Source organism: Protopterus annectens, chromosome 10.part0, assembly GCF_019279795.1.
Source record: "Protopterus annectens isolate FY-2018-M chromosome 10.part0, PAN1.0, whole genome shotgun sequence".
NCBI lineage: Eukaryota > Metazoa > Chordata > Ceratodontiformes > Protopteridae > Protopterus > Protopterus annectens.
The window spans coordinates 807,629,232-807,648,661 of NC_056744.1; the positions used below are offsets into that span (position 1 = coordinate 807,629,232).

General features: G+C 36.1%; 1 long non-coding RNA gene across 1 annotated transcript; it reads right to left on the reverse strand.

Annotated features, from left to right (window-relative positions):
• Positions 1-769: 769 nt before the first annotated feature.
• Positions 770-17,087, reverse strand: LOC122812807. Its single transcript, XR_006366574.1, has 3 exons — positions 16,910-17,087; positions 1,565-1,568; positions 770-780 (listed from the first exon to the last, which is right to left on the reverse strand). It is a non-coding gene; the product is annotated as an uncharacterized LOC122812807 (long non-coding RNA).
• Positions 17,088-19,430: the final 2,343 nt, after the last annotated feature.

Sequence of the window (19,430 nt, forward strand, 5' to 3'; positions counted from 1 at the left end):
AATGACAATGCTGACTTTACTAACACCTGCTTTTTTTTGTTGACATTTCTCCTGTATGCTAACATAAAACTACATAGCATACAACTTTCACAACTAAAATGCAGTGAGCAAAAGACAGCCACATTCACAGCTAGCATGGAAGTCAAAAGATATCACTGTCACCCACTTAAAAAAATTATCTAGCTAGAGTTCTGATATATCCTTAATGTCACCCAACTAATCAATAAATGCTTCAGATTCATTCAAATGTCCAGTGATAAGCATCTTAACCATACCTTATGTCTGGGGAAAATAATTTGGTGGCACGTGTATAAACGTAAGAATACCATGGCAATTCTCTTTACCTGTCATAGTGCGAAATTCTGAAATACTATTTAACAGAAGGTCAGAAAAATAATGGCAGTCAGATCTCCCTACAACATGTCCTAGAGTAAGCATTTGTGCAGAGGGTATCATCATTTTTCCATCTTTGTTTTCCCTTCCACTTTTTCCCCCACTGTCTCCTAATGTGCCTTATGCCAATTTCCCTTGCTTTGCACCTTATTTTCTCGAACACATCCTTCTATCATTGCCATCTTAAATCCTGCATATTAAGTTAGCACTAGGCAATATAGGATTCACCTTATGCTTTATATTTTGCCTGTTTTGTCACTGAGATACTTATTTAACTGTTGTATATTGCTGCTCTGCAATATCTGCTTTGAAATACATATGTGTGTGTGTGTGTGTGTGTGTGTGTGTGTGTGTGTGTGTGGTGGTGGTATGCTGTGTTTTGCATTTCTGAAAAGTATATACACTCAGTATGCTGTTAGAATATCATGTTTCACACTCTGAGTATTGATTTACTTATTTATTTTTCTCATGAGATTATTGCAATAAAATGAGACATAATGTCAAGTCTACACATGTATGAGAAATTACTTAAGCCTAGCTGTTGTATGACTCTTATATTGTTATCTCTTTCCTGAAGCATTTGTTTTCTCCATGTCTCTGCATACATGAACTCTGCCCTGCCAGACAATCCCAGACAAAAAGAGATAGATAGATAGATAGATAGATAGATAGATAGATAGATAGATAGATAGATAGATAGATAGATAGATAGATAGATAGATAGATAGATAGACAGACAGACAAACATACTGGATAAAATATATAAATTAATGAATTAGCTGTCTTGGAAAAACTCAGAGGCAGATATCCAAGCTTTCATGATGTCAAACTATACGTTAGTAATTCAAGCTCCAATGACATAGAGCTTCTGACCCTAACTTTTGTATAGGAGACTAAGTTCTAAGATGGAGAAGTGGGACTCAATGACCAGTGATGAGACTACCTTCCTCGGGAGAGGAGGGGGAGATTATTTCTTGTACTAATATCCTTTATTGAGGCCAGAAGAATAACCTCATAAGCATGGAGTCTTGGCTGAATCTACATGAAGGAAATACATCTTAAGATTGCAATTATGGAACAAATATTGTTGCTTGTATGCATTGTTATGCATGCCTGCTATATAGAAAAAAAAAGTTTTAAAATGAATGCATGTAGCCACCTGCTTCTTAACTCACCTCCTATTATTTCAGCAATTAATTTGTTTATTGAATGTCTAGACAGCTCAAAAATGAGATACCATCTGCAGGATAATGAGGCATACTGCCCAGGATCAAATGATAGAATAAATAGGTCATAAGGATGCTGATAGTGTGAATGGTCAAGCTGGTGATGGTAAAACAGCCTGTCATAGAGTATAGGCCTGTAGAACTGCACTATAAGAGACAGATCACACATTTTTAACATGCTATTCAGTACTGGCTTCTGAGACACTCCTGGAGATGTATGCCAAAAAATAATATCTTGCTTAATATTATCCAACTGTAAGATTTCTGACTTCCATGTAACTAAAGAATAAGATTAAGTGAATGGTACTTCTGTTGCCTTGCGAAAAGTAGGTGATAAATGATACTGACAAATGCCTTAGAAAAATCAAGAAATACAGCAGCGGCAATCCTACTCACATTTAATACAGTTTATAGGCATCGTGGCTCTGCCTACAAACATGCTGCTCAACTCCAGTGAGGACAATATACACAGCAAATTTCAGAAGATGCTTCTGAGTGGCAGTCTATGTTTGTTTTGGGGATATCTCAGAAGTGCAACTGTCCTGCAGCTGCATAAATCCTTGAAGCTCTGATCTTATATAGATGAAGGGATGTTGCCTCCTTCGGGTCTATATTATGACATCAAAATCTACAAAGATCGAATGTTATAATATCAACCCCATAATGTTGAACGCTGAAAAGAGCAAAGGTGCAGGACACCAAATTCTTTCCCTGGGAAAGAATTCGGTGGACCGTTGCTGTGGCTTCACTGTTTTCAGCATTCGATATGTTGGAACGTTATGGGTCGGGTTCAGGTAAGTGTGCGATTGTGTGCAGGTTAGGGTTAGGAGGCGGGTTAGGTGAGTTAGGGTTAGGGAGCGGGTCAGGTAAGTGTGCAGTTGTGTGGATGTTAGGGTTAGGGCATGGGTCAGGTAAGTGTGCGATTGTGTGTAGGTTAGGGTTAGGGCATGAGTCAGGTAAGTGTGCAGTTGTGTGTAGGTTAGGGTTTGGGGGTGGGTTAGGTGAGTTAGGGTTAGGGCGCAGGTGAGGTGAGGGTGCGATAGTGATGGACCTTAGGGTTAGGGCTGGGTTAAGGTAAGTGGATAGCTAGTAGTGTATGTAACATTTAGTTTAGGTTTAGGTGTAGGATTTTAAGTGTAAGTGTGTGGATTGCTGTTTTTTTGTGTGTGTTTGTGTTGTGTGTATGTTTCTCGGAATAGCAAATTTTTTCCCTGGGAAAAAATTTGCTATTCTGACTGTTAGATGTTTTCGGATTTCGGTGTTCAGGTTTCGATATTATAACATTCGATCTTTGTAGATTTCGATGTTATAATATAGACCCGCCTCCTTCAAGGTGCTAGACATAGAACATTCTCTGATATGTCAAATTTTCAGAGTGATGGCAAGAACTGTAGTTATCTTGGCATTCAAACTAATTATAGTAGGTGGAACTTTGTCTAGAACCATGACCCCTTGCAACTTGGCCTTGGGCAGCAGTTTGCTTACCACCTATCTCTGCATCACTTTTAGCCTTAAAGAAAGGAGTGATTCAGAATCACTGGCTGCTTTTGCATCAGTGCTGTCAAAAAAAAACTATTTTGAGCTATTATTTCCAAGAAATAAACATTGAGGGCCTCAGCTACTTAAAATGCAAAATCATTGCAAATGGTTTATGAAGGTCAAGGCTCCAGACTTCAATAGTGGGCACATTACCTGACCATATGTTTTTTAAAAAAAGACCATTTGGCCTCCCTGGTGTGATCTTTAGCCTTTGCACACAGTCTCTGTAACAGAGATTAAAGACAGCCAGACAGTTCCAACAGTAGAAGGAGTATCAGGACTAATAAAAAATACAATCATACTTAAATACGCTACCAAAGCAGATAACTCTCTATGGCCTGCAGAAGGAGGCAATTCTGGGTACATTGTGGGTGCTGAAAAGAATCACTCCTGGCTAACGTGAAAGACTGAAGCAATATTAGCTTCATGAGTAGTTGTCATACCCTGAGTTAGGAATGAGATCCTTTCCTGTCATAGAATTAGAAACCCAAAACTTTTGGAGAAATTAAAAAAAAAATGAAAAAAGCCAAACCAGTGCCCCCCCAGGAAATTACATTTACATGTTATACAATTATTTGTTGAATCATATTTGTTTGAGGTCTACAGTTACCCATATTTGCAGTGTATTTTTCACCATATACCTTTTCAAAGGCACTATTGTATCAAACATTTCAAATATACTGTTAAAAATGAAATGTCATGTTCTAGAATGGGGTGGTGGGCAAGTCAGGCTCAATCCATTGTTAATGCTAACTGTTGAGATTTGCATACCTTCAGGTTTTATGTGCACCACTGAAGTACTTTCTATATTTTTTAAACCTAGTCTTGGCAACAGCACAGATGTCTACATTCTCTGTAGTGAGGAGGGATTGAAGGGTGTGGAGTTTTTTGTTTAGCCTCTTAGTATTGAGCAGTAACAGCTTAAGATAGCTTGGAGAAGTTTTTACTATATTGGTAGTTTTATCTTTTTGGCATTACCTAAAAAAGGTTCTAGGAGTAGATAAAGTTTTAGCCAATGTACAAAAGCCTAAAGGAGAGAGGTGCAGTCCATCCTTGACAAAGCAAAGTGGTTTGTAGCCCATGTCCTTCCATGCTGACACATACTGGTTCCCCCTGGAGTGACACCAAAAACTAAGCCAGTTATTAAACTCAGTCATTTTATGTTCATCATCCTTGTTGAATATAAAATGCTGCTCAATGCAAAGCTCACCTGTGATACATACTCTGAGAGATTAGTTATGTCTCCACTGATGCCCTGAGGTACATCTCAGGTCATTTACTCCCACATGGACTATGATAGAATCATATTGGTAGCTGTAGTGCAGTGACTTGAGTGTGTGCATGATATTGTGGATCCTGTGTCACACAATGTAGTCCCCTTAAGACAAGAGTATTAGGTAATATGCTTGCCTTATGAGCTTTACTCTTGGGGAATTATTCAGTGTAGGCTTATGTGAGATGTTTGGTGTTGCCTATGGTGTGTGTTTGAGTGTTTGCTGAGGAGCAGTGCTGCTGTTAGGTGGCTTTGGAGATCCTTGAGATTTGGGAAGATTTCTTTAAGAACCTCAGCATTAGGCAATCTGTGTGTGTTGTGAGCTATGTGTGTGAAGGATGTAGTGTAGGTATTCCTGACAACTTTGTATACAAGATTTTTGTCTTCAAGGGAGTTTTGTATTTACATCTCTCGCATACCATGTTATTTGTAATGTTTAACTGGTTGCCTGAGAACACGAGACAATTGTTGCATTGCCTTAGGATGCCCAAATTTACCAAGGTGGCCACAGAGACCTTTGGAAATTTCATATCCATATTGTGCATACCTGTAATAAGGTGGGCTGTTTAGGATTAAGGACTGGGTTTTAACAAGGGTCTCCTAGGTAATTCCTGGGGTTAAGGGCAAGAAGTTATACAGTGTTAGGATATGGTAGTGCCATATACACAGCTAGTTTCTTGAATTAAGGGCAAAATGTTATATAGTGCTAGGATATAGTAGTACTATTCCATGTGCAAGCTAGCTGCTTAATTCCAAATAATGCCACACTGTTTAAACAGATTTAAGACCTAATCCTAATTTTGTATGGAAATTATTTAGCTGTCTGTGCGTTTACTGTTATACTTGCCTGGTTTATGCCATTTAGCCAAAAAACAAACAAACTTTGAGTCCTTGTTGTGTTTCTCAACTCAGAGAGACCAAGCAAACACCTTCTGCCAAAAGATGTATGATCCTGGAATTTCTTAATGTGAAAGCACAGTAAAAGCAGCTCTTACATACAGATTAAACAACAAATAAATGATGATAACCAACAACTAAGTCCCTGGCTAATTCACCCTTCTGCAAGGTGGTATGGAGGCAAACAGAACTTGAAATGCCAACTGACAGAGAAATGACTATTTTTGCCACAGAATTAAATACATGTTTTAAAATGCTCAAAATGGTAGCAATCAATGTATAAAGCAAGTACAAGTGCAATAAGTCAAGAAAATATTATCTTAGCTTGGATGGCTTTGGATGCATTTGAAATACTTGAAAAGAACTGCACAGTTCTCTGTAAGTGAACTAACAGAGCCTTGCAAATGTGCTTGATTTATAGTGGAGAAAAAAAGCTTTAAAAATGACTGCTATGCTCTCTAGCCAATAAACACCCACATCAATTTCAAGCAATATGAGCTGTGGAAGGAAAATGTGTTTTTATTTAAAAAATGTGTAAGTGAAACATGGACATATGTACTATATTATTGAATGGGCACATAATGTGTGCCTGGTGCTGGTAGATGAAGGAACCCGCGTTACTCATATGCTGCTGATTTTAAAAAGATTCTTTTCTTGCCTTTTAGTAGAGGGCATTAGGAATGATTGTACAGGTGAGTATCTGATATGTAGCTGACATCCTCTTTGTTAGTAAGAAACAAAAAGATTGACTGAGCTCACCACCAAAGGCGGTACGTGTGGAAACCAAGTAAATGTAGAAAGCAAACCTGCTGCTGCCACCCAAGCTGAAGTAAAATGGTTGGAATTGTTAAAAGCAGTTCTGTTATTAACAAAGTAAAATGTAATCGTGCTGCTGCTGCTGTCTGGATAAGTGCTTTTGGTTGTTGAACCTTTATCAAATCCTAAAGAAAAAAGCAGCTTCCTTTCATTTAAAAAGAGCTTCCTGCAGCTCATCATTCAATCAACCAATTAAGTTTTGGTGTATGGACACACCTCTCATTCAGAGTGCATGTTCTATTTACTTAGGGTTAGCTAAAAGCTTGGAGTTTTTAAAGTGAAATAACACAGGATTGATGCATGGGCATTATTTATTTAGAGCCCTTCCTTTCAAGATGGGTTTGAGTGGTATAGTTTCATTTAATCCAGGTTTCTGGTCCGCTCTAAGGTTCGTAATCCATTTTGTTTCCTCAGTTTTGGTTTAGTTGGCCAGATCTCCTCCTTGTATTGTTTCTACTAGCCTGCTTACGACCATAAATTTAAAAATGTGGTGTCCATTGACTTTAATATGACTATATAGAGCACTCGTATTTACTTGATTTCTAATGTCCTGGCAGTGTCTCAGGATGCACTCCTTGAACATTCTATTTGTTTTCCCCACATAGAAGGCTGGGCAGCATTGGCACTGAGCAATATAAATCACATTTTTGCTCCTGCAGTTTGCAAACCCTTTGAATCTGTATTCCTTTTTAGATGTTGGATGTATAAATAAATTATCTGTTTTAATATGTTGACATGCTTTACAAAATCCACATTTATAGGTGCCTACTTTATTCGTGGGTGAATGGTCTGTGTCTGAGTTTCGACGATTCCCATGGCATAAGAGCCTATTCAGATGTTTTTTATTCTTAAAGGAAAAAACTGGGTGTCTCCCCTACAATGCTCCTGAGGTTCTCATCTGAAGTCAAGACAGACCAGTTCTTTTTTATGGTCTCTAGTATGAATGCATTGTCACTGTTATATGTAAGACAGAATCTCATTTTGTTTTCCTTCTTATTCTTCTCAGCTTCTTCCTTACTCGACCAATGGGAAAAATATGGTCTTCCTTTGCTATTTCGTAAGTCTGATGTTCTATTCATGCTTTTTATGACTTCATCTTTATTATATCCTCTTTCCATAAAGTTATCAACAAGCCTTTCCTTTTATTTTTCAAAAACTTCATCTTTAGTGCATAGTTTTGATATACGTTTCACTTGATTCTCTGCTATATTTTTAAAAATATGCTTTGGGTGCATACTGATCCTATGGAGCATGTGATTACATCATGTTGTCTTCCTGTGCATAGATGTATCAGTTGGATATCAAGAAAATTGATGGTAGTATCAGAAAAATTCAATTCAAATCTTAGAAAAGATGTGGTGTTACCCAGGAAGGATTCAAAACTTCTGAGAGTGTGTTCATTGCATTCCCATAAAATAAAGATGTCATCAACAAAACGTTTATATACAACTATGTTGTTATTCCAGCTACTGAGGGTAACCAAGCACCATTCTTCCTCCCATTGTGCCAACACTATGTTGGCATAACTGTTGGCGCATGGGGTCCCCATGGCCACTCCAGATTTCTGCCAATAGTATTCATTCCAATACACAAAGATATTGTTAGACAGTATTTCATCTAGAAGGCTACATATCAAATTTATATTATCATTGGTCTTATATTTAAGTCCAAATTGTCTAACTGCTTCTATTCCATATTCGTTTGGTATTGATGTAAACAGGCTATTCACATCCAGAGTTACCATTATGATACCTTTGTAGGTTTTCCTCATTGTTGTGCTTTCATAAAGACATTTTAAAAAACCTTCAGAATCTTTCACAACTGTTCTTGCATGTGGTAGTAATCTCTTCAATTCTTCTTCCACATATATAGAGATGGGTTCAGTCACCCATCCTTCTCCATTGACAACTGGCCTTAGAGGTGGATCCATCAAATTCTTGTGGACCTTGAGTAATCCATTGATGTTGGGTGTCTTCGGATGCTGTGTGTAAAAATAATCATACAGTTCTTTCATGATAGTTCTGTTCATTAGCTTTTCACAGATGCCATCATTCACATTCACTATTATTCTGTTGACATCCTTCTTTGATATTCTTTGATAGAGTGCTATATCACTTAGCATTTCCTTCATCTTGTTGTCATATCTTACTGAATCCATCACAATTACAGCTCCTCCTTTGTCTGCTGCTTTCAACACTATGTCCCTCCTTCTTTGAAGTTCATTCAGTGCTAGGCTTATCCAGACAGCAGCAGCAGGATTACGTTTTACTTTGTTAATAAAGGAACTGATTTTAACAATTTCAACCATTTTACTTCAGCTTGGGTGGCAGCAGCAGGTTTGCTTTGTTAGTGAGAGTTGTTTTGCACGTAGTACATGGCATGATATATGCCTTTATTTTCACAAACCATTAAGCAAAGTTTAGTTTATTATGATTAGGTCACTTTCATTTTTTACAATATTGCATTGTAGTTAGTTCTTTTAACATGCTTTTGCAATTTGAGCATGTCTGACTTAAAGTATAACCACTTTATAAGACTGATTTTGAAGTTCACCACTGGGATTAACTAATACAGATTCAACTGCATGAAACTTGCAGGTTTGCAGTGTTGCACCATGAGGTTCATGTTGCTTTGTTCCAAAGTTAGCTACCCAAGCACCATGAGCGTAATAAAATTTGCAGACCTTGGTTCAAGCCTAGAATGAAACAGATAATGTGATCTCTTGGGTTTCCACAGAAGCAGCTTTAACTCACTATTCATAGAAGAATGGAATGGTTAGCAATACTGTGTGCAGAGATAACACAGATTCTGCAATAATGTCTTTCAGTTCATATGTTTTGCTGTCATTATTAGCCCATCTATTTGACTGCTGAGTCTGCCAGTGTCTGTTTTCAAAATCTGTCATTTTGCTTTAAGATAAGTAGTTATGAATTTCATTTTGCATCAAACTGACCCTCTGTGTTTATGCCAGAATCACTTTAGTGTGTTTTCAGCTAAGGAAAACACATTTACAAGTATTTTAATTGCACTCATTATTTGTACATCTATCTTTTTCATCAATATTCCCTAATGTGTTACTTGTCATATTGGACTTTAATTACTTTCACCCATTCTTGTTTATTCAGCATCATACAAACTATGACAAATGTGATTAAATTTTTCAGTTTTGATAACAACAGCTTAGGTAAGCCTTTGCACAATGAAGCATTAATAAGCTCAGAGATGCTTTCATTATATGATTTCATGCAGTCTAATATGATTGATTAAATATCCTGAGAAGGTGTTTTTATGCTGGCTGGTCACTCTTAAATATCTGTAGACTGTACTAAACAGAAAATCTTGCACTGACTACAAAACTATGCACTCTGTAGTTTGTTTACTAAAAGCAACCTAAGAGGGAATTGCGGGAACATAAACTATAACAACTTTAAATGCTACAAAGAATCGTAGTTGTTGAAATAATTGTGAAAGGTAATGTAGAGCCTTATTTGTAAGGTGAACATTTGTTAACTCAAAGGAGGAGGATACTACTTTTGCAGTACACTTGTTTGGCACCATTTATATAGTTTATGGTGCACTATTAATAGTCACATAATACTGTAATTTGTAACTGTAGCAGAAAACATCCCCAGGGCACCAAAATCAGCACATTGGGTTGGGATGGTGGCCTAATGGTTAATGTGTTTGCCTTGCAAACACAAGGTGCAGGGTTTGAGTCTCACAAGTGACAATTGGCTAGGCTTAAAATGGCTCACAAGGGTAGTTAGCTTAGTACTAATCTATGAACCTATGAACATCTCCACAGTAAAATTGAGAAATGCCATAGAAACAATAAAGGAATGGATAGCCTAGCTTGAGCAATAGAGGTGACAATTCTTTAAAGCACATTACAATTCTGAGCTTATATTCAGGCATTCAGTGGATATGTATGTATATGTATATGTATATGTATGTATGTATATGTATGTATGTATATATATATATATATATATATATATATATATATATATATATAAGTTTACTATCAAAATTCTGAAACTGACTAAAAAAAACATTGAAATAAAACATTGTCTACACAAAATAATGAAAGCGGTAATGTCGACACGCCGATATTCATCATTATCAACATTACCCAACATACCTTGCCTTCCAGTGATTTTATAACTAACATTTTGCAGGGAGGAAAGCCTGCAAAATGTCTGTGCCCCCCACACTCCCTACTAATTATATATATACAAACTCCGAGATCACACTACAGTGAGAAAAAGGGTAAATTTCCCGATCTCCACTGTAGTGCGATCTCCAAGCAGAGCATCAGCCTCACAACAGCGAATGCACACTAGCATTATCTGTTGTGGAGTCAGACATATTTGGTTTGGAGTTACATGAACTTGAAAACAGCCTTTCAACCATCCAAGTTTGTATGATTGCTGTCCAAACTTTTGATACAAAACCTATATATATATATATATATATATATATATAGATATATATATAGATAGATAGATAGATAGATATAAATATATAAATAAATACTTAATTCATATCAAGCTTAGATCCAGTTTCACAACTGACAATAATTAACAGAGCTACTGTGGTGATGGATTATGACTCCTAACCAAAAGATGCACATAAAATTATTTTTATTTACATGCATTTTGAAGGTTATTGTTAAATGCAGTACTCTCTCTCTCTCTTTTTCAGGTTTCTTGTACTCTAGGCCTACCTTGTCCTTAATCTCATTCTAGTCTTAATTTTCACTTTGTAGCCCTCTCATAGGCAAAATATTCTTTATCTATATGTGGATGTTGCATCTTTTATAAAGGGGAAACTAAAGTCAATATTTTCAAGACCACCTGTTAGGTAAAGTACTTTGATCTGTAAATAAATAATGCTTAATCTTCCCACTTCTTCATCATCTGAGGCTTTCTTTTATAAATGACTGCAGATTATGTGCCTTCTGAGTTTCTACATGCTCTCATTTATGTTGCTTTTTATTATGATTGTGTTTATCCCGTGAGAATTAAATGTGTCAGGGGAATCACTGCACAAAGTAATAACTGCAGTAACAATCTGTTGTAAACTAGGAGCTCTTTGAAAATATAAATTGTTCATTCTAACCAAACTTTTTTTTTGATATATTCTTAAATATAAATGGAATACACCATTGTTATTTAAAAACCTTAATTGTATTGAGTTAGAAATGATAATTTCAAATGTACACATATTTCCCAATTTCATAAAATCTCTTAAAGGCAGTATGTATCCCCTTCACTGCAATCCAATATATTAATTGTCAGGCATTACGTATTTTCAAATATATCAAGTTTTAACCGTCACTTAATGATTGCAGTTAGACATCAGAATCGGCCATCTTAGCATGACAAGAATGATCATTTTTTTTTTTTCAAAATAATTTTTTATTTTTAAACAAAACCGTGCACATACATAAAAGTACAAGCAATGAATATGCGCTGCATTTACATACATGGATGCTTGTGACCTTGATATAAAGAGAGATGAACATAAGAACATATTTAACATGAACAAGGAAGAAAACTGCAGCCTATTGAATTATGCATAGTATACAAATTAACAACCAAAACCCAAAAGGAACAATATATACAGTGCTACCAGTATTAAAAAAAAAAAAAAAAAAGAACAAACATTGTCAGTACATTAAAACTACCTATTAACAGCCCTACTAGTACTTTGAAAAAGAAGAGAGTGGGCCCCCATATTTGAAAAGAAGAAAGAGAGTATAGGGGAAGGTTTGTAGGAAAGCCAGAGTTTAGTCGCACAGGATTATTTCAAATAGGCTTTTCCAAAGTTTACTGTAATAGACTCTCTTCTTGGGTCCATTTATGATGAATTTCTGAGCCGAGATATATTTGGTGGCCATGTCTTTGAATCCCCTCCAGCACAATTTGGTCCGATCTAACCAGTTATATGTGATGTAGAGTTTTATGAGGGAACACATCGTAATTAAAATGTGAAGATGGATTTTAGGCAGGCCCGGGGGAGGTATATTTAGTATAGCCGTATCCCATGAGAGAGTGGAGCTATAGTAACCCATCTTTTGAGACTTTGAGAGAACACCATAGTTTATGGGAATTCTTGCAGTGCCACATAATATGGAGTAAGTCAGCTCTCACGCCAGGACAGCATGAACAGAAAGGCGAGCTATTGGGATTAAATTTATTAATTCTTACGGGGGTATAGTAAGAGTTGTTATTCAACATCAATTGCGTATATAAAAGTTTTTTAAAGGGGGAGAGTTCTATAGTGGTTTTTATAGCTAGTAATTTTTGGTCTTCTGTAATAGGAGAATTTTGCTCATCCCAGTACTTGGAGAATAGGCAGTTACCTTTGTAAAGTAGAGGTTGTATTAACTTGTATGACGAGGATATTGTTTTGTTGTCATTAGCAATTGTATTGATGATTAGTTTTAATTTATCGATTAGTAGTGTATCAGGGAATATATTATTGGTTTGTGAAGAGATAAGTTCCCTAAGTTGACGGAGGATAACCGTGTATTTGTTGTTAACTTTCAGAGTTAAAGCTCAGCAAGAGACAAGTTTTTATGTTTAAGGATATCCCACACTGTAAGGTCTTTAATGAGAGGGAATTCCTCAAGATCTATCATCTTGTTGTTGATCCTTAAATTGGGATTAAGATGTATTGGTTGAAAAAAAGGAAGAATAGGATGAAGATTAATGTCCTTAATCAATTTCTGAAAAGATTTAATTTGAAATTTCAATATGGGTGATATTCTTGAACTTTTCAGAGAGACGGGAGATAGAAAGGGAATAGACTTAGGATTGATTTTATTAGAGAGAATATGACCGTGCCATATCTTCAACCAAGCTGGATAGTGAGTTTGAGACTTTCTATTCATGTTTGCAATGGACCATAGTTTATTAGAACAAATAATTATGTAATAAAGATGAAGATTTGGGAGGCCCACCCCGCCTTTCTCTTTAGGAAGGCATAGTTTGGAAAAGAGATCCTAACGTTTTTTGGAAACCAAAGAAATTTGACCAAGGTTTTTCAAACTGTGAGAAAAGATTGTTTGATAAAATAACATTGATTGAGCTGAATTGATACAAGAGTCTAGGCAAGATATTCATTTTCACAATAGCTACTTTAGAAAGAAATGATAAATTTAGTAATTTCCATCTTTGAAGATCCTGGCAAATGATGGACCATGATTTAAGCAGATTATTTTGAAGCGAGGAAGCTTGGTTGTGTTGAAAATTAATGCCTAAGTATTTAAGATTGTATGAGATATTAAAGGGAGATTCAGGGAAAAAGGTTTATGAGCCTCAGGATTTATTGGGAAAATGTGTGATTTTTTGTTGTCGACTTGGTAACTTGAGGCGTCAGAAAAATTAGTAATTGTTATTAAAATTTTTGGTAGGTCTGTATTAGGAAATTTGAAGTAAAGGTTTAAATCATCAGCGAAGGCTGATAGAGCTACTTGTGTGTTGAGAATTTTAGGTATGGTGTGAAATGTATTTTGAGTAATATATAGAAAAAATGGTTCGATAAAAAGATTGAAGAGAAAGGGAGAAAGTAGACAGCCTTGTCTTGTGCCATTGGTAATCTTAATTGAATTAGATCTTTTTTTGTTTATATATAAATAGGTGGATGAGTTTGAATAAAGAATTCTGATCATATCTGAAAAAATTTTTGGTATAGTAAAATGCGATAACGTGGTGAACAGAAAGTCCCAGTCTACCCTGTCAAATGCTTTCCAGAGTCAAGTTTCTCCTTTTTAGTAAACTGAATAAGAGAGTCCAAAGTTAGTGTATTGTCCCATGTATGTCTACTGGACATAAACCCAGCTTGATCAGATGATATTAAATGTGGCATTATCTGTTTGAGTCTATTGGCTAAGATAGTAGAAAAAATTTTAATATCAACATTTATAAGCATAGGTCTGTAGTTATGCGGATCGTTTTTCTTTGTTGCTTTTAAGTAAAAGAATTGTTTTAGAGTTGTTCCAGTGTATGTCAGAGATTCCATTTTTTATAATGTAGTTAAAGACTTCAAGAAGAATAGGGGCTATTTTTGGACTAAATGTTTTGAAAAAATTAGTAGTGAAGCCATCTGGACCAGGAGATTTCCTATTTTAAGTTTATTGATGGCACTTTGAATTTCTTGAATATTAAGTGGAGCTGATAAGAGGGTTGTTTGATCCTGATTCAGAGATGGGAAGGAAATGGATTTGAGAAATGATTCCCTCTGCATTAGAGGAGGTGTGCCTATTCTTGCTATAAATATCTGTGTAGATGTCATAAAAAGGTTAATTATCTCAGAGTCTGATTTATAAAGCACCCTCTGTATTGCAAAATGGAGATTTTTGAGTATTCTAGATAGGGTTCTAGATGGGATTTGTGCCCATTCAGAATAAGTCGCAATCTGTTTTTGTTCATGCAATGAATAGTTATGTAGGTGTAGCTCACATAGTTCTTTATGTGTTGAATTTATTAATTTTTCTAGCTTGAGGTCAGGATGTGATTTTAGTTCTCTCTCCAGAGGCAAGTTTTAGAACAAGACTAGTTTCTTTTTCTTTATTCAGCTTGTTGAAGAAAGTGGCTTTGCTGATCAAATAACCTCTTAATTCAGCTTTACAAGCCCATTGTATATCAAACGCTATTTGAGATTTGTTAAGGTTAGCATATAATTCAGACAGTGACGCATTTATTCTCTCTAGGATCTCTTTGTATTTTAGTAAATTATTGTTAAAGGACCAGTTCATATGGGTTGCAGAATATGAAAAGAAATCATAAGAGAGATTTTTGCATGGTCAGATAGTAGTCTAGGCTCACATCTTAGTGTAATCTTGAATTTGGAGAAAGATTTAGAGATTAAGAAAAAGTCTAGACGTGACCATGATTTGTGGCAGTTAGAGTAGAAAGTGTACATGCTGTCCCTACGTGAGTCAGAGCTGTAAACAATAGTATCCATGAGATTGAAGTCAGACATTAGTTCCTCAAGGGCAATAGAGGCTTGAAAGTTATATGAGTGAGAGTTACTAGTATGATCTAATCTGGGATTTAACACTGCATTCCAGTCACCTATTATCAAGAGGTGATTTGGGAATGAGCTAAGGATATTATAAATTTCTAGGAAAAAGAGATGTTGTAGGGTACATGGACCATATAGATTTAGAAATAAAACTGGTTTGGTAGAGTCTGGTAATACAGAGGTAAAATAACACCATCTACCATTTTATCGGACTTACATTCCATAATAAGCGCTTGGAATTGTTTCTTAATTATAATGGCTACACCTTTAGAGTTTGAGCTATCACTCCCGGCTATTATAGTCCTGATCCATTTTCTGTTGGATGTTTTTTCCCAGCCCTCTTTAGATAGGTGCGTCTCCTGTAAGAAACAAATACCAGCCTGGGATTTAAAAAAGATGGAGAATTTTTTCGCAACATTTTGTAGACCCTTAACATTCCAGCAGTCTATATGCCAACTATTGAATTCCTCATTTTAACTGGTTATACTGAAAAAAATTCTAATAAAGTGGGAATTATTATTCTACGTGTATTTGATACTGTTTGATTATGGGGATTTGCCTTAGGAATTGCCTTAGGACTTGAGGAAAGGAAGAGAGCACAATAGGACATTAATCCTGTCTTTATGATAAGATTAACCTTGCATAAGGAGGTAGCACACAGCTTCTTCAAACTAACCCCGGTGCCTAACCACCCAAACTCCTTGTATGAAGAAGGAAACATATACCCAAACAGAAAAACAAAAAAAACCCCAAAAACCTCTATACATATGTACAAAATATACGTCATCCAAATGAACAACAAACCTAGCATACTTACACATACACCCACTGAGCTTCCCATATCAAGCGCATTGTAAATACAATTTAAATATCTAGCATATTTCTGAAGTCAATATGCCTACTTGAAGGTGTACGCTTATGGGAGTCCAACATTCAGATTGAGTTTTTAAGTACTAAGGTTACGTGTTTGGATGAACATTTAAATGTAACATCATATTATTTAGTAATCCACTCAGCTTCGCTTGGATATAAGGCGGGGAACAGCAACAGAAAATGCCTCTGTCCAAATAAGAAAGAATATGGACATAACCCAACACCATTATTTCAAAGTAAAAAGCTTTGTCACAAAGATCAAAACAAATGACCTTAATGGTATTGCTTTTCATATCAACTCCATATAAATTCCAAAGCATAGTAAAACATTTAAACCCAACTACACTATGTGTTACGAATGCAGTCTTTAAAACTACAGCACCGACCATTAAAAATGTCCCAATTGTATGCTAATCAACTGAAATTTTACAGCTCCCTGTGGCCCAATTAACTATACCATGTTTTTAAAAACTTTCAATCAGTATCTATGAGGGCTTTCATAAAGCCACATGTAAGTTTGACAGGAGTTGTGTTCGGAAGGGGTAAATGACCAAAGATATGTTATAACCTGCCCATTTTTCAGCCTGTACACATGATGGAAACGCCATTAAACACCTTCAAGAATTATGTACATGTGAAAACACTACTCAGGAATAATTAAACCTTCAGTCATAAGAAGTTGCCTCACTGGTTGGCATTAAGAATTAAAGGACAGACCATTATTAAAACTCTTTACACAATAAAAACTGGAACAATGGTCAAATGCAATGAATTGGTATCATTCATATATTACAGAATGTTCTCTTAAATACTAAAACAATACTGTACAGCAAATACCCTTGCATCTCTGGCTGGCTACAATATCAATTGACCCAGTCACACTCCAGTATGGAAGTTAAGACATCTGCTAAAGGTTCAAAATGTGGCCTTCAGCCACTTTCATTGATTGTCTTACTAAAAATTTAGACAAAACGCTAGACTGCACTCAGTAAGTCAGTCTTACAGTGCAGGGGAGCATAGCCTGAAAACTGCACTTGAATTTTACTAAAAATAAATCCTTCCTTAAATGAAAGGCACAGAATCTTAAAGTTATTTTATTCTGAGCGATGCTGCAATCAAATTCAGTGTTTGCTTCTTGAGGACGGTTAGTGATCCAATCTTCAGAGCACAGAACATGCCTCAAGCACAAACAGCAAATTTGGTGAGTGGTTGTGAAAAATCTCCTCACAGCAGCCGGCTACAACAAAGTGGTGCATTATCAAATAAAAGGTCAGGTTGAACACATTCAACAATTAAAAACAAGACAGCATTAAACAGACCCTAAAATCATAATGAAGTATACAGACCTAAAAAGTTGCTTCTGGACAGTTTATCATCAACTCATCACATGCAGTGATTCTAGACATTATGCAGAGGGACAAACTTTGTGGTAATTAGGCTCTTAGCGAAAATCTTAACAGAAACCAATAGCATTATCTGACTAGGACAGAAGAGCACAGATGTACAAGCACACAGGCAAAGGTTATCTTATCAGACCCACTGCATCATTAATCTACCAAGCAATGGAATCTCTTAATGGAACCATGAAACATTGCTACATAAATAGTAAAAAACACCAAGATGTGCCTTAGGTAGATAAGTGCTCCAGACACCAAAATGCAATAAATGTCAACCAAAAACGATGTAAGAAGTCAGGAGCACAGCAGATCTGACACCAAGACCATAAGACCACTAGTTGTATACGAAGACCTTTAATCCACATAAGACATGAAATGCTGCAGCTGATGAGCGCTTTCACTCACAAAATGAGCTTCTTCTACATAAATGACCAATTAGTGGAAGACCACCTCTGAAGATGTTTCATATAATTTTTTGCCTGCTGCCAGATTCCAACTATTCTATACAGTCACTGCTAATGTAAGAGAAATATGCATTTTAGCACAATTTTGTAAGCTTATAATATCACCTCTGGATCTGCATTAAGACTTCATATATAAAAATTACCACCAGAAGACTACTGTACAAAAACTGTACTAAGAGAAATTTACAAGGAAAGAGACTGAAGATGTACAATCGCTGATTAACAGATTGCTATACAAATGTTTTAACCTATTGTTTAATCCCATTAAAGATGTCTCAAACAGGTTACGTAAGGAGCAGTCATCCACATACTGCCCAACTGGTGCATTTCATACTGCCTTCAGCAATGAAGCGAAAATATATACACAGTTACAAAAAAAAAGTAGAAAGTGGTGGTGAGCAGTAAAACTTGACAAAGGATCAGAGATTACATCACTTTGTTCTGGTTTCACTGCTTGGTGCGGCTAGTTTACCTAGGGTGCGATGGAAGAAAATGACTTGCCGTTTACCCTAGGTTACGACTGGAGCAAGCACTGTAGACGGCAGTCATAGTCTGTGCAGGCTGGTATGTTACCTGTTTCATTCTGGGTGTTCCGCTGGATCAAGATAATGTGGAATCGCTTAAAATAAATGCCTCGGGGCTGATCCGTCTCTCCAAGACACACATACTATGTAAGACGAGAAGAGGAAGTCCCAGGGAAGTTGTAAAGGGAACTGTGTGTTGCGGGGACCCTTTGTGAAGAAGACTGTACCTACCCACAACGAGGATGGCGCGAACCGTTGAACAAGGTAAACTGTGAGGAATCAAATACTTGATTTTGAAAGGGAATCAGATGGCATGACGTTGAGAGCTAAGTATAACATTCCAACATGCAGCAACTGAGTCGGCAGAGATGATGTAAACTCAGAGTAGGGCTTTAAAATAGTATCTTTTGTGTAACTGATAGTTGAGCAACTTAACAACAAAAACTTGGGATCTGAACTGTCCTGTCTTCTCTAGTGCTCGCTGCTTCTTTCAGCTCTTTCAATGGTTTCATCATCATCAACAAGTTGTAAGTTGTATATATGTATTGCATTGGTGTTTGTGATTTAAATTTTGACTGTCATAGCTCTTAATGATTAGAATATTGTATCTTTGTCTCTTTTCTTGCCTCTTCTGTTACTTTCTATTACTTCTAATTGTTAGTCTGATATATTTATTTTTTTGGGTTTTAGGTCTTTGGAGAGAATTTGGTTGCAACTCATTTGAATGTGTTTTCAATTGTGCCCACTCTTCTTTCCAATGGATGAGAGTTGTTCCAAAAAATTTTATAGAGTTGTTGAATTTTTTATTTATAGCTGCATGAATCATCCATGTGTTTTAATTCATCCACTATTATTAGTATCTTCTTTATTATTAGTAGAATTTTTGTTAAGTTCCATCTGTTGTTTGTTGGTTTTTTTTTGTTTCTGGTGAGAAAATTGCAGAGGATTTAGCTTTTGTTGTCTGTACCTCCATAGAATTAGATTCAATTGAAGAT